The 17,366-nt window shown below is 38.7% G+C and overlaps 1 non-coding gene across 1 annotated transcript; it reads right to left on the reverse strand.

Annotated features, from left to right (window-relative positions):
• Nucleotides 1–9,052: 9,052 nt before the first annotated feature.
• Nucleotides 9,053–9,156, reverse strand: LOC148552934 (small nucleolar RNA R71). The gene has a single exon (XR_015892524.1). It is a non-coding gene; the product is annotated as a small nucleolar RNA R71 (small nucleolar RNA).
• Nucleotides 9,157–17,366: the final 8,210 nt, after the last annotated feature.

Here is a 17,366-nt window from a genome sequence, read left to right on the forward strand (position 1 = left end):
TAATAAGACGAGTAAATGCAAAATCAAGGAAGTATAAATTGTTGGAATGAGGTAAGAATCACTAAAATAAAGTGAGTGAATCAATTTGTGTCATGAATGAAAACAAGTGTGTGAGTTCGAAGTTTGCGCACAGTTTAGAACACACACACACTAGCACGTGAAAGCTATGTCACAATTATACAACAGAAACATGCACTTTACTCATTCTAGTGTGCTTGAAATACTTTGAAGAAACTTGTAAGTTAAGGTAAACAAATAAGTACTAAAGAAGCATAAAAGCATTCAAGCAATAATCAAATAATTGTGAAGTCGATAGTGAGTGGACATTGATTGATGTGCAAGAGAATTCAATGAAACAAATGAAATATGGAACTCACACATCAAACAGTGACACACGTTGTATTTGATTTTTTTTTCATCACCTAATTGACATAAAGAGGGAAGCATGGGTGCTATGCAGCTTAGGAAAAAAATAGATATAAGGTGAGATCAATCACATAGCAAGCATGGTCCACAAAGGTTAAAAAGCTAAAAAATATGTCACTAGGTAAGCTTACGATCCAATTTTACAATTCCACAATCTCAATGTATGAACTTGGTGATGTAAATAAAGATCAATCATAAACAAGCATCACCTAACAAAGAATGCATCAACTACATACAATATCCTAATAATAGATAATGAAATCAAATTACATGGTCGCCAAAACATGCAATTTAAAAGATTTAAAATGCTTTAAAGGCAATTTACAAGTACTTGGTATGCACAAATATTAGGCATGAAAAATTTAATACCAAGCAACAAATTATAACCTCAATAAAGGAATCCAAAAATAAATATTCATAACAGTGATGCCGAAATAGCATCATACCAATAATCAGTAGCAATACACAGCAAATCAGATTAATAATCCAACAGTTTTCCACTAAAATAGAAAATTGAACAGAAAATTAATCAACTAACTAACAAACTAACAAAAGGAGACGATGGTGGATGGGGAGTGATAGTGGTGGATGGTGGTTGGAGGAAGGAAAGAAGATAGTGGAAGAGAAAAGAAACGGAGAGAAGAAAAGAAAAGAAAAGTATATGAATAGGGGGGTCACGCATACGTATGGGGCATGCATACACGTGACATGGGAAACATGGAAGGTGACGCGTACGCGTGGGTCACATGTATGCGTGAAGAGCATTCATGCTCATTGCATAGTACCCACATGGTCCTGGCACAACTCTCTATCCAGGCCATGCAGTGGCATAGTCCACACACAGTTGATGCATGGCCAATTTTAAGGGTGTCACGTGTACGCATGAGTTTTTTTTTTTTTTTTTAGAGACTTAAACATAAACAAGACTTTCTCACCAACTATTTACATTTTAAAAGCAACCAAATTTCAAAATTAACAAAATCTTTAACTTCTAAAAACTTTTCAAGCATTCAACTAAGCAATTCAAACAAAAATGCAATTTGAAACAAGATTTTCAACAAGATTGTCAATTATTCAAACACGTGACTAAAACAAAAATTCTACCAAGCAATCTAACATCTAAGAGCAACATATACAAGAGCAATATCAAGAAGGAAAGTACCTACCAATGGAAACTCAATTTATTCATCATCAACTATATGCAAAAGAGAGAATGGAAAGAGTTTACCATGGTGGGGTGTCTCCCACTTAGTACTTTTATTTGTTGTCCTTAAGTTGGAAAATTAATGGGGTTCTTGTCAAGGTGGCTTGTGCTTGAATTCTTCCTTGAATCTCCACCAATTTTTGCATATCCAATGTCCACCGAGGTCCCGAACTGGGCGTACCAAGCTTCCAAAAAATCTCAAGCAAATAACAAGACCTCAAAGGTGGTGATTCCCAAATTGTATTCCGGGGTCCCAAACCTTGTTTGTCAACACCCTTTCTTCTTGTTGATCATTAAAATCCCAATTGGGTGGCAAGCACATAGAGTTCTTGTTCAAACACGAAATCATCCTCCTACAATTTAGCATTCCTCCAACCATGGGACCTAAGCCTTGAGGGTTCAACCTTAATGAGCCTAACATTATTTTGTCAACCACTGCACAACTCTCTCTTACTCTTTAATCCACAAAGGGCTCTAAGTTGACCATCTGTTTCAAGCAAACCATATTCAAGTGGGACAATAAAGCTAAGAGATATGAATTTTATCCACTCAAATGATATGATAGATGGTTGCTTAGTGAGAGAAGCTCCAACCGGCTTTGGCAAGGTGATTGCAACTCCCTTTTCCTCTTCTTGAATTACCTCCACCTTTTGACAAACTTCGTCAATTTTAATTCCTTATTCACTAACTTCTTCTACACATTCCTCATTGCTCAAGCCATGTGTTGGAGGTTGTGCACGGTCCTCCTTATCATCAATTTCACAACACAATGAGAAAAGTTCAATAATCTCAACTAGCACATTAGTTGGTATGGAATCATCTTCAATAGCGGGGCTTGCTTCTTGCTCAACTTCTTCCAAGCTTTCATCATTCACAATACGCCTTGGAGGTTGTGCACTATCCCCATCAACATCAATTTCAAGCTCAATAGAAGAAACAACTTCCACAAAATGATCAACAACATTAATTGGTGTGGAAGTGTCCTCAAGCTTGGAATCCACCTCTTTCTCAACTTTGCCTAAATCTTCAACCACTTCTTCCTTTTCAATAATCTCAGTTTCTTCCACAGGTTCTAATACAAAACTCTACTCCTCACCCTCTATTTGAGTTTCTAACCTCTCTTTCATACTACGCTCTTCAATTAATTCTCCACGTATAGTCATAGGAGTGCTTTGAGTGTCTAAGCGTTGGGAGACTAAGTTGTTGATGCGTGAGCATGTTATATACTTTTTCTTGTTATTTTTACATTGTTTTTATTTAGATTTTATAAAGATTTATTATGTTTTAGTGTGAAATTCATCTTTCGATGCTACTCTGAGATTTTGTGGTATTTTTATAATTTCAGGTGAATTTCGGGCAAATTTGGCAGAGTCTTGTGCAAAGACGAAGAAAAGATAGCATATGCTATCAACCCTAACCTCCGTTCATTACAATGAGCATAACTTGAGCTACAAAGATCCAATTGATGCGGTCTCAATGGTTTTAGAAAGGTAACTTCCAGAGATTTCCAACAATATATAATAGTCTATACTTTTCTTCTGGAATCACTACCAAATCTGGTGCTAAACGCCAAGCCTGGCGTTTAGCGCCCAAGAAGGAGCAACTTCCAGCGCTGAACACCCAAATTGGCATTCAACGCCAGCCAGGGAGCTAAAGCCAGAACACACTCCTCCCTTATGGGCGTTCAACGCCCAGATTGGCGCTGAATGCCAGCTAGCAACCAAAGCATTCACCAAGTGGGCCCTAAAGTGGTTTTAAATTAATATTTTTTAGGATTTAGCATTTAGTATTTATAGGAGAAGATCCATTAGACTTAGAAATTCAGATCTTCTTCGTTTTTAGAACCCTGTTTTCTCTATACAGTTTTGAGCAACTAAACCTCCTAGTTAAGGTTAGGAGTTCTGTTTATTTCTATGGATTAATATTATTACTCTTCTATTTTAATTAATGTTTGATTCAATTCAAAGGTGTTGATTTCATTCTTAATCTTATGAATCTGGGGTGGAACGAGAGTATGACCCCTTATTCTACATGAGCTTTTGTGATTCTCGAGAGAGTTATCTCGCTTGGGCTACAGCTTGAAAACATTCCTCCTAAACTGCAATTTACCTAGGCTGATTAGATATGTGACAAAAGATCCAGTTAGCTTTGGGTAATTGAGGTTTTTGTGGTGCTAAACTAGTTTTTCTGAACTTCACCCTCTGATCTGAAAGAACTAAATATGTCTGTGGCGTTTTAGTAAGATTAGAGGAAATTAATTCGCTAAGAGATTAGGTTTTAAACACTTATGGTTTGCCATAGAATGAATCACTCATTATTAAAATAGTTGGTAAGAAGTCTTGATCCGAAAAAGTAAACATCTTTGAGACCTTAACTGTTTTCTCATCATTGTTTTATACCAGATCTATTTAATTGCTTTCTTTACTAGCTAATTTACTGCTTATGCACCTACAACAACAACCACTTTTTGCTGTTTGTCTGACTATGTCCAATAGGATAACTATTGCTTCCTCAATCCAACAATCCTCGTGGTATCGACCCTCACTCACCTGAGGTATTACTTGGACAACCCGGTGCACTTTCCAGTGAAGTTGTGCGAGTTCTAATTTTGCACACCAAGTTTTTGGCGCCATTGTCGGGGATTGTTCGTGATTGACAACTACCAATTGTCTTGTTACTTAAATTAGGTATTTTTATCAGTTTTTGACCATTTATTTCCTTTTAAGTTTCTAATTTTATGTTTTACCTATTTCCCTATATTTTCAAAATTTTCCTTATTAATTTTCTCTTATTTTCAAAATTTAAGTTTTGTGTCCCTTTAGTATTTTTCTTTCCCTTTTTAATTTAAAAAAAAAACCTATCTTGTGAATTTTCGAAAATTCTTGCATCTTGATTTAAAATTCTATGTTTCGTGTCTTGTTAGTGATCTTTTTGTTTAACGTAATCATGTTTATCTTTCTTGATCTTTGATCTTTATCTTATCTTTTTCCTTGATTTACAAATTCCGTTATCTCATCTTATCTTTATTTTAAATTCAAATTTTAAGTTTGGTGTTTCTTTAGTTTTTCTTTCTTTCATCTTGAATTTCAAAATATTTATTTGACATTTTCTTTTTAATTTTTGAAAATTTTCAAATCAAATCTTCCATTTTTATTTTCAAATCGTCTTAATTAATTGTTTGCTTTTATCTTGTTTTAAGTTTGGAGTCTCTTTAATTTTTTTTATTCCTTCTTTTTCAAAAACTTTTGAACCTCTTTCTTTTTTTTTATTTTCGAAAAATCTTTGAATTAAATCCCCCACCTTTATTTTTTATACCTTTTATTGTTCACTCTATCTTACTTTATTTCTTTATTAGAATATCTCACAGGGAGTTCTCTATACTTTGACATAGAGACCCCCACCTTTCCTTTTCTTGCTTTGTTTCTTGTTGTTTATGAGCAGGAACAGGGATACAAAGCCCCTCCTTGATTTTGATCCTGAACCTGAGAAGACCTTAAGATGGCATTTGCAACAAACTCAAGCTTACAAAGCTGGAGAGAATCTCACGGAATCCTTTGAGAAGGAAGCTGAAGAGACAACTATGGCAGCCAATAACCCAAACGCTGATGAGCACGCCTGAAAAGTGCTTGGCTCATACACTACACCCACATCTGACTTCTATGGGCGCAACATATCTATACCTGCCATAGGTGCCAATAATTTCATGCTTAAGCCTCAACTGGTCACTCTAGTGCAACAAAACTATCAGTTTCATGGACTCCCACAGGTGGACCCCAACAAGTTCATATCTGATTTCCTGCAGATCTGTTATACTGTCAAGACAAATAGAGTGAGCCCAGATGTTTACAAGCTCATGCTCTTTCCTTTTGCTGTAAGGGATAGAGCAAAGCTATGGCTGGATTCTCAGCCTAACGAGAGCCTGGACATATGGGAGAAGGTGGTCACTGGATTTATGGCCAAGTTCTTTCTACCCTAGAAGCCGAGTAAGCTTAGAGTGGAAGTCCAGACTTTCAGACAGAAAGAAGGAGAGTCCTTCTCTGAGGCCTGGGAAAGGTACAAGCAGCTGATCAGGAGATGCCCTCCTGACATTATTTCAGAGTAGACCATGTTAGAGATCTTTTATGATGGTCTGTCTTAGATGTCCAAGATGTCATGTGATCACTCTGCAGGTGGTTCACTCCACATGAAGAAGACGCCTGAGGAGGCGCAGGAGCTTATTGAGATGGTTGCCAACAACCAATACATGTACACTTCTGAGAAAAACCCTGTGAACACTGGGACTATTCAGAAGAGAGGAGTCATGGAGGTGGACACACTAGATGCTATTTTGGCTCAGAACAAGCTTATGTTCCAACAACTTAACATGATCTTCCAACACCTAAGTGGGATGCAGGTTTCAGCAGTTAATACTCAAGATGCATCCTGATGCCAAGGCATCTTAGGCTAGTTTCACTAGCATTTTCCTGTTAGTTTTAGTTGTTTTATGCATTTTCTTGAGCTTAAAGTAACCAAGAATGGTTAAATGAATAACAAAGCAATGAACCATCCAAACAGTATGATTTTGATGCAAATTCCATGAGTTTTTAGTTATATTACTTGAATGCTATGAATGGAAGATTTCTCATGAAATTTTGCAAGACTTTGATGTAGTTGTTTGGATGATTTCAGGGAAGAAGAGGCTAGGCAAGGAAGCAACAAAATCAATAAAGGAAGCTTGAATATCACATGTGGAGTTTAAGTTCCAGTTTAAGCTTAAACTGGAACTCAAACTACCAAGCCATATAATGCTGGGAACTATCAGTGGCGTTTAAGCTCCAGTTTAAGCTTAAACTAGAGCTTAAACGCCAAAATCATGAAAGCTGAGGAAAAGCTGAAAGTGGCGTTTAACCTCCAGTTTAACCTTAAACTGGAAGTTAAACGCCAGAAATGAGAAATGCACCAGGGAGCCATTTTCACGTTTAAGCTCCAGTTTAAGCTTAAACTGGAGCTTAAACGTGTTCGACCATTCTCCTCCAGGGTTGCTTTCTTCATTTCCACGTTTAAGCTTCAGTTTAACCTTAAACTGAAGCTTAAACGTGTTCGACCATTCTCCTCCAGGGTTGCTTTCTTCATTTCCACGTTTAAGCTTCAGTTTAACCTTAAACTGAAGCTTAAACGTGTTCGACAACTCCACACTCCAGACTTGCCTTCTTCCATTTCCACGTTTAAGCTTCAGTTTAACCTTAAACTGAAGCTTAAACGTGCTTGAATTATACCACCTCCAGGAGTGTCCAACGTTTAAGTTGCAGTTTAAGCTTAAACTGCAACTTAAACGCCACTAATTGAAAAGGTTTCTGGGCCAAAGATATTGCAGTTTAAGTTAGCATTTGAGCACAAACATTAACTTAAACGTACTCTGGTATGAAACCCAATTGAATATCATGGTTTATGGGATTGGGCCTGAAGAATTGATGAGTCTGGAATTTCAAATTGTTGAGTCATGTGTCATTACTTGATTATCACTAAGTTGGCTCAATGAATGTTACAGAATTGGATCAGCAGCCTCATCAGGATTATGGATCATAAACCCAAAGCAAAAGGAAATCAGGGAAAGGCCTCAAAGCCCAAGAAACACAACAGAAGCTCAATTTAGAAAGTGTATAAATAGGATATAATTTAAGTTGGTTGGCACTCGGGGGGAATTTTGGGGGATCACTTTTTCTAGTTTTCATACTTTTTGTAATTGAATTCAGAGCTATGACTCACTAAACCCCCTTTCATTGGGTTAGGGAGCTCTATTGTAATTCAATGAATCAATAATAGTTTTTATCTTCTTCTTCAATCTTTTCTCTTGAATTTTGTTAGAAAGCTTCTCGATCTAATTCCATTGGTTAGTTGTCTTGGGAAAGAAACTATCCATAATTGGAATCCTTCGGAACCTTGGGAAAGGAATGGAGGATTCATGCTAGAGAAGCTTTCTCACAGTGAATTGGATTGGGGTTTGGATGGATATTGTGACATGTAATCCTACCAAATTGTGGTTCATGAAACTGTGTGGTATAATCAGCGATCGAGCATCATCTCTTCTTATGAACATTTAAACCAAGGGATTGGGAATTTGTTTGTTTTTAGAGAGAATTGGTGAGCCAAGGGATTGGGATCCAATCATATAAGATTGCCAAGCAAAATTCAATGAATGCATTGGTTGAGGAAGGGATAAAAAAAAAATGTTTGATTCGGAGATCTCAATATCTCCTGAAACCCAATGAATTCCCCATTTCTGATCTATCACTTCTCTTTACATTCTGCAATTAAATTCATGCAATCACCCCGATCCCTTTTTAATTTCAGCAATTTAGCTTCTCGCTCTTTAATTCATGCAATTTTACATTCCGCAATTCTCATCTAAATCTTGATTCCGCTCAACTAGAACACACTTCTAATCCGAATTGCTCACTCAACCAATCCTTGTGGGATTCGACTTCACTCTATTGTGAGTTTTTACTTGACGATAACCGGTGCACTTGCCGGAAGGAATTTTTGCCGATCGTGCAATTTCTTAAAATCGTAGCATCAAGTTTATGGCACCGTTGCCGGGGATTGGTTTTCGATTGACAATTCTCAAATTGGAAGTTAACTAGATTGAGCATTTTTCTTGCTTTGTTAATTCAGTTCAAGTTACTTGTTGAATTTTAATTTCTGCACTCTGTTACATGCTTTCTTTCTTTATGCCTTTAAATTCAAGCAACTAACTCACTGACTCACTAACTATTTGAATTAATTCCTCAACTGCTCTAACCATACTCTTCCATTAACCAAGAGTATTTCACTTGTTTGTTGCCTGTGCGGTGTTTTTGTATGACAGGTAGGAGAGGAGAGACATCAACTCCTCATTATACCGAACCAGAGAGGACCCTTCATAAACTTAGAAGGGAAGCAAGAGGGAAGAGAGTACTGGGAGAAGAAGAATCTGAAGGAGAATCTGAGGACAATTTTGAGGAAGCTCTAGATCTCAACATGGATAGAGAAATTCACAACCATGAGAGAGCTGATGGAAACAATGCCATTCCCGAGAGGAGGGTTCTTGGTTCATACATAAACCCAACCTCTGGGAATTGTGGTAGCAGCATTCAGAAACCACCCATTCAGGCCAACAATTTTGAACTCAAACCACAGCTAATATCACTTGTGGAGGATCATTGTTCATTTGGTGGGAGTGCTAATGAAGATCCAAACCAACATCTCACAAAATTCCTGAGAATTTGCGACACTGTGAAGTCCAATGGAGTCCAGGAAGATACCTATAAACTGCTCTTGTTCCCATTTTCACTTAGGGACAAGGCAGCTAAGTGGCTGGAATCATTCCCAAGGGGGAGCCTAACAACCTGGGATGAGGTGGAAAGCAAGTTTCTGGCATGTTTCTACCCCCCACAAAAGGTCAATAGGCTTCGATCTGAGGTTCAGACTTTTAGACAACAAGATGGTGAAACTCTCTACGAGGCATGGGAGAGATTCAAGGATTTGACAAGGAAATGCCCACCAGACATATTCCATGACTGGGTGCAATTGCATATTTTCTATGATGGACTTTCTTATGAATCAAGGAAGGCTGTAGACCATTCATCAGGAGGTTCATTGAACAGGAAAAAGACTGTGGAAGAAGCCATTGAAGTGATTGAGACAGTGGCTGAGAATGAGTACTACTATGCTTCAGAGAGACACAACACTAAGGGAGTCATGGAGCTGAACCATGTTGATACAATTTTAGCCCAAAACAAGGTGTTTGCCAAGCAACTAGCAGAGCTCACCAGGAAATTAGAAACAAAGCAAGTGGCTGCAATACACACACAAGATCAAGAGGAAGTAAGCACTGAAGGAGGTGATTGGGAAGAGGCCAATTATGTATGAAATCAACAAAGGCAACCATATGATCCACATTCCAACACTTACAACCCAGGCTGGAAAAACCACCCAAACTTTGGGTGGGGAAACCAGCAAAACCAACATAACAAGTCCACATACCAAAACTCCAACCAAAGATAATACCAAGCCACACAAAACACTTACTCCTAACCATCATATCATGGCCAAAATAATCAACCTACCCAACCTAATCCGAACCAACAATTTTAAGATCAATTAAACAGGATAGAAGGAATGCTGGCAAACATGGGTCAGGACATAAGTGAGTTGAAAAGCTTTAGGGATGATGTGAGATCTACCTTAAGGAACCATGGTGAAAAACTCAAGAGGATGGAGTCTCAAGTAGGAGAGCTATCTCAACAGGCCCCCAAGTCAACTGCAGTGTTCCCTAGTGACACAGAAAAGAATCCTAAAGGGGAACAAAAGGGAGTGAGATGGGAAGAATGCAAGGCCATCACCATATTGAAGGAAGTCTCAGAAGAAGAAGGAATCAGACCCTCAGAACAGGAGCCAGAAATCTTGAAGGAAGGTGTGGAAGAAGCTAAGTAGGAAAGTGAAACTGAGCAAGCCAAGGAACTGCAAAAAGGCATGCTGGAAACATACCAAACAAAAGCACCATTTCCTCAGAGGTTAGGAGGAGGTGAAAAAGGGAAAACCTATTCAAGGTTTTTAGAGACATTTAAGTCTCTCCATATCAATATTCCCTTTCTTGATATTCTCCAGCAGATGCCTACACATATCAAGTATTAAAAGGAATTGCTGAGCAAGAAAAGAGTTTTGAAGGGAGGACAAACTGTAATAATGAACAAAGAATGCAGTGCCCTCATCAAGAAGGACATAGTCTCTAAGAAAACAGACCCAGGAAGTTTTCATATCCCCTGCATCATAGGGGAAACAAAAATTGACAGAGGATTCTGTGATCTAGGAGCTAGCATAAATGTGATGCCTCTGACTCTTATGAAGAGGCTACAACTGAATGAGGTGAGATCCACTGATGTAATCATACAACTGGCTGACAAAACTCAGAAGCAAGCTGAAGGGATAGTTGAAAATGTGCTGGTGAAAGTGGGAAATTATTTCTTCCCCACAGACTTTGTCATTTTGGACATGGAGGAAAGCTACCTACACCCTATCATTCTGGGAAGGCCATTTCTAGCCACTGCTAGAGCGCTCATAGATGTAGAACAAGGAGAGCTAATCTTGAGAATACATGATGAACAGCTCATTTTCAATGTTTTCAAACCTGCATCTGAGCCTGAACCAAAACCTGAAAAGCCTAAGGATGATAGTAGCCATCTGTGTTTGGAGGAAAGCAATCCAGCAGCTGAAACTCTGAAACAGTCCTTGGAAGGCAAACAAGAATTGCAAGAGTTAAAGCCACAAGAATCAATAGAAACAGATCAGAAGGATCCTCCTGGCATAAGGGTCAATGAAGAAATCCTCAAGAGAAAGGGAAGAATTGTAAAGAAATTGCCAAGAGGGTGGAGAAACAAGAAAATTCCCACTGAAGGTTTCTCTCTGGGAGATAAAGTGATATCAAGTCATTATCTGCCAATCCCACCTGGCCTCAAAACCATTCCTTCCCAGCTCCCTCAAGTGTTCACAATCAGGAAAGTTCTTTCTATGGAACATTTGGAAATCATGAAGGAATCAAATGGGGACGTTTTCATAGTGAGAGGAGAGGACATCAAGCACTACAATCCACCCTAACAAGGGGCAACCGTCAAGCTAATGACGTTAAAGAAGCGCTTGTTGGGAGGCAACCCAACCTGAGGTAATACTCCCTTGCTGTTTCTTTTATTTGTTTCAATAAAAAGGTGAAGTAGTTTCTGTGCATTGCAAAGAATTAAGTTTGGTGTTTCACACCAAACAATGAATTCGTGGATCAATAATTCAAAGGGGAATGTGTGACTCTAAGTTTGGTGTTCCACCACACAGATCAACTGAACACAACAACCTTTGAATTATATATGAAAGGAACAACCATTCTAAGCAATCACAGGAATGCTTAAAATCCTTAGCAGCAACTTCATTCCAAGGAGAATTCAAGGACTCAAAGAGCAGAGGAGTAAGTAGGAGACTAAGTTTGGTGTTCACACACCAACTTAAGACTCAGACACTTGCCCATACATAGTTGAGCTAACCACTCAAGTGCTTGAGAAGCAAGCAACTTCATCACTCTTTGCAGGAAAGGAAACAAGGATCTGAGAAAGAACATGAAGCAACAACTAGGAGAAGAAGGAGAAATCAAATTGTTTCCTGGCAACAAAGAGAAAACAAGAAATTTCACAAGGTGGTGGTGTTCCTTGACCATTCTTTAAAAGGCAAACAAAAGCATGCTTGTTCTGGTTTAAACTGTAATTGTTGAATCTTTCTGGAATGTGAAATTTTTAGTATGAGTGTCTGTTTACTGCTTTGAATAAAGTGAATGCCTAGATGTTTGGATATAACTTCACCTTCTTAAACAAATGCTTGCCATGCTTGTTCTGTTTCCAAAAATAAAAGAATTGTTTGAACAAAAGTAGCTTGGCTCAATTAGTGACAAATCAAGTAGAATTAAGTGGTGGTATGCATGCTTGATTGTTTAGCCAGATCACTGGAAATTGAGTGTAGAATTATCATTTTTGTGTAGAAGTTTGAATACTGTCTATGGATCTTGATGAATAAATGTCTTTGGCCATGAAAAAGAAAGAAAAAGAAGAAGAAAAAGCCACTGAAAAAGGGCAACCAAAAAAAAAAAATTTGAGAAAATAAGCTAGGCACCAATGGTTTGAACTTCTGAGACAAATGCCTGTGGTGTTTATGTATTAAGGATATGCTTGGATGAATAGGTTCTGAGGAGTGTTTCAACACTTGGTAACTTGGGTTAACTAACCCGGGATTATCAACCAAAAGTCCATTATCAAGAGCAACCTAAATACAAAACATTTAGTCACACAAAGAGGTGCTGGGCACCAATGTCTCAAGAAGAAATGTGAACTAAAATGCCTGTAGTGGATATGTGTAGTGCACTGATAAGAAAAAGAAAATGCCAAGGGCTTGTGCAACACATGACACTAAGCAAACAAGGAGCAAAGGAGCTCTAAGAAAAAGAAAAGAAAAACAAAGAAGAGAAAAGTGCCAAGGACATAAGAATAACAAGAGGCCATAGCAGTGTTTGATGGATGCAATGAAAAAGTGATAATCTTACCTGATAAGAATGAAAAAGTGATGCTGCAACTTTCTGCATAAAACCCTTTTGATGAACTTCAAATGCTTGCTAATATAGCCAATATAATTGCTTTCTGTTTCATACTTTCCTCTCAAATAACTCAGGACTTGCTTAGGGACAAGCAAGCATTAAGTTTGGTGTTGTGATGCCAAGGCATCTTAGGCTAGTTTCACTAGCATTTTTCTGTTAGTTTTAGTTGTTTTATGCATTTTCTTGAGCTTAAAGTAACCAAGAATGGTTAAATGAATAACAAAGCAATGAACCATCCAAACAGTATGATTTTGATGCAAATTCCATGAGTTTTTAGTTATATTACTTGAATGCTATGAATGGAAGATTTCTCATGAAATTTTGCAAGACTTTGATGTAGTTGTTTGGATGATTTCAGGGAAGAAGAGGCTAGGCAAGGAAGCAACAAAATCAATAAAGGAAGCTTGAATATCACATGTGGAGTTTAAGTTCCAGTTTAAGCTTAAACTGGAACTCAAACTACCAAGCCATATAATGCTGGGAACTATCAGTGGCGTTTAAGCTCCAGTTTAAGCTTAAACTAGAGCTTAAACGCCAAAATCATGAAAGCTGAGGAAAAGCTGAAAGTGGCGTTTAACCTCCAGTTTAACCTTAAACTGGAAGTTAAACGCCAGAAATGAGAAATGCACCAGGGAGCCATTTTCACGTTTAAGCTCCAGTTTAAGCTTAAACTGGAGCTTAAACGTGTTCGACCATTCTCCTCCAGGGTTTCTTTCTTCATTTCCACGTTTAAGCTTCAGTTTAACCTTAAACTGAAGCTTAAACGTGTTCGACCATTCTCCTCCAGGGTTGCTTTCTTCATTTCCACGTTTAAGCTTCAGTTTAACCTTAAACTGAAGCTTAAACGTGTTCGACAACTCCACACTCCAGACTTGCCTTCTTCCATTTCCACGTTTAAGCTTCAGTTTAACCTTAAACTGAAGCTTAAACGTGCTTGAATTATACCACCTCCAGGAGTGTCCAACGTTTAAGTTGCAGTTTAAGCTTAAACTACAACTTAAACGCCACTAATTGAAAAGGTTTCTGGGCCAAAGATATTGCAGTTTAAGTTAGCATTTGAGCACAAACATTAACTTAAACGTACTCTGGTATGAAACCCAATTGAATATCATGGTTTATGGGATTGGGCCTGAAGAATTGATGAGTCTGGAATTTCAAATTGTTGAGTCATGTGTCATTACTTGATTATCACTAAGTTGGCTCAATGAATGTTACAGAATTGGATCAGCAGCCTCATCAGGATTATGGATCATAAACCCAAAGCAAAAGGAAATCAGGGAAAGGCCTCAAATCCCAAGAAACACAACAGAAGCTCAATTTAGAAAGTGTATAAATAGGATAGAATTTAAGTTGGTTGGCACTCGGGGGGAATTTTGGGGGATCACTTTTTCTAGTTTTCATACTTTTTGTAATTGAATTCAGAGCTATGACTCACTAAACCCCCTTTCATTGGGTTAGGGAGCTCTATTGTAATTCAATGAATCAATAATAGTTTTTATCTTCTTCTTCAATCTTTTCTCTTGAATTTTTTTAGAAAGCTTCTCGATCTAATTCCATTGGTTAGTTGTCTTGGGAAAGAAACTATCCATAATTGGAATCCTTCGGAACCTTGGGAAAGGAATGGAGGATTCATGCTAGAGAAGCTTTCTCACAGTGAATTGGATTGGGGTTTGGATGGATATTGTGACATGTAATCCTACCAAATTGTGGTTCATGAAATTGTGTGGTATAATCAGCGATCGAGCATCATCTCTTCTTATGAACATTTAAACCAAGGGATTGGGAATTTGTTTGTTTTTAGAGAGAATTGGTGAGCCAAGGGATTGGGATCCAATCATATAAGATTGCCAAGCAAAATTCAATGAATGCATTGGTTGAGGAAGGGATAAAAAAAAATGTTTGATACGGAGATCTCAATATCTCCTGAAACCCAATGAATTCCCCATTTCTGATCTATCACTTCTCTTTACATTCTGCAATTAAATTCATGCAATCACCCCGATCCCTTTTTAATTTCAGCAATTTAGCTTCTCGCTCTTTAATTCATGCAATTTTACATTCCGCAATTCTCATCTAAATCTTGATTCCGCTCAACTAGAACACACTTCTAATCCGAATTGCTCACTCAACCAATCCTTGTGGGATTCGACCTCACTCTATTGTGAGTTTTTACTTGACGATAACCGGTGCACTTGCCGGAAGGAATTTTTGCCGATCGTGCAATTTCTTAAAATCGTAGCATCACATCCTATGAAGGGGATGCTGATAACTATGCTCAGACCACCATGGAGGAAATCAATTACATGGGAACTTCCTCTAGAAATCCTAATAATGATCCCTATGCAAATACTTTCAACCAGGGATGGAGGAATCACCCTAACTTTGGGTGGAGATATCAATAGAGGCCTCAACAAGGCTTCAACAATCAGGGTGGAACCAATCGAAATAGGTTCAATAATAGATAGTTCCAACGCTCTCAGCAGCAGATGAAGATGCCTCAACAAAGCCTCTCTGACCTGGGCACCATAATTTCTAACCTCTCCAAGACAACTCATAGTTTTATGGCAGAGACTCGGTCTTCAATTCGGAACTTGGAGATATAGGTGGGTCAGTTGAGCAAGAGGATACTTGAGGTACCCTCCAACACTCTTCCAAGCAATACAGAGGTAAATCCAAGGGAAGAGTGCAAAGCCCTTACTATGGAGGAAGAGGCCGAACCCAAAAAGGAACATGCTGCTGAGGATCTGAAGGAGAACAAGACTCAGGAGGAGATTGGGAGTGTACTTATACATGCCCCTATGAAAATGAAGGAGCCTGAAGAACAACCCCCTCTCAACGTGCAAAAGGAGACTGACGATGAGCAACTTGCTCAGTTCTTAGCAGTCCTCATGAAGTTACAAGTCAATATCTCTTTTGCTGAGGTGTTGGAAAAGAAACCCCACTATATGGCCTGTTTAAAAAGTGTAATTTCTGAAAAGACGGCCCTGAGGGGAGATAAAATTGTGGTGCTGACCAAGGAGTGCAGTGCCCTTGTGCAAAGGAAGCTGCCTTAGAAGATACCAGATTCTGGAAGCTTTCTAATTCCCTACACTATAGGGACCATTACATTTGAGAAGGCACTGTGCGACCTTTGATCAAGCATTAATCTAATGCCTCTCTTTGTGCTGAAGAACCTGGGGATCCAAGAGGTACAACCCACAAGGATCTCACTGGAGATGGCAGAAAAGTCCCTGAAACGGGCATATAGAATGGTGGAGAACGTCCTTGTAAAGGTTAAAGACCTTTACCTCCCTGCAGACTTCGTGATACTTGACACTGGAGAGGACAGGAACGACTCCATCATCCTGGGAAGGCCTTGATTGATGTTAAGAAAGGAAAACTAATTCTGAGGCTTTAGGAGGACCATATTCTGTTTAAGATTCCCAAACCTCACTCTTTCTCGGACAAAGGAGGCACTATAATACAACACTTAGTGTTTCAACCTTCTCTCTTAGTGCAGAGCCATATAAAATTTCCTGATATCAAACCTAAGTTTGGTGTTGGGCATTTACCACCAACCAATGAGGGAGGAGGCACCAAGAAGAAAACACCCAAAGGCTGGAGGAACAAGAAGATTCCCACTGAGAACTTCTCACCTAGTATGAGAGTTGTCTTCACAAGAGGTCTAGTCATTCCACATACTGTGAACCGGATTCTGTCTCTGGAACATGTTGAACTGATTCATGAGATTAGAGAAAGGAAGTTCACAATGAGGGTTGAAGATCTGAGCCCCTATCAACCTCCATAACGGAGTTGTCCGTCAAGCTAATGACGGTAAAGAAGCGCTTGTTGGGAGGCAACCCAACCATACATATCTTATAGTACTTTTATTTTCCTTTTATGTTTATTTGAGTTTGATTTCATGTTATTTTATTTTCTATTCATTTTCATAGTTTCCCCTTTCTTTCTAACATTTGTGATCGTGTGTAGCATTTAGAACAGAACCAGGAACGCATAGATGGAAAACAGAACACCCTGGAGGATACCACTTGCTAGCGTTGAACACCAAAACTAGCGTTCAGCGCCAAAAGGGGGATGGAAGCTTGGGTGTTTAACGCCTATTTAGGAGTAGTCCAGGACTAATTTTTGGTCCCCCTAGGGCGTTCAACTCCCATCATTGACATTGAACACCCAGAAAAAAATAAAAAAGAGATCCCCCTCTGGCAGTCAACGCCCAGCCTGGCGTTGAACTCCCAAGGGGAGGCAGTAAGGGGTGATCTGAATTTCAAGTTTCATTGGCCAATGGGTCCCACCCAACCACCAACCACTTCTCCTATTATCCACTCATATCCCTTTTCTCTCCTCTCTCATCCACTTTTTCACCCATCCCATCACCCATCAATTTCATTGATTCCCACACCCCACCTTTCACTCTCCCCAATAACTTCTCATCAATCCCATCAACTCCTCTTCCCACTAACCCCACTCAAATTCAAATTCAATTCTCCCCCCCCCCATTTTTTCCTCCCTAATGACCGAAGCCATATCCTTCCCCTTTCTCTCTACTTCTTCTATTTCCTTTATTTTTCCTTTTCTTGAATTTTTATTTTGGTC

The sequence above is a fragment of the Arachis ipaensis genome, chromosome B7 (assembly GCF_059453495.1).
Source record: "Arachis ipaensis isolate K30076 ecotype BB chromosome B7, ASM5945349v1, whole genome shotgun sequence".
NCBI lineage: Eukaryota > Viridiplantae > Streptophyta > Magnoliopsida > Fabales > Fabaceae > Arachis > Arachis ipaensis.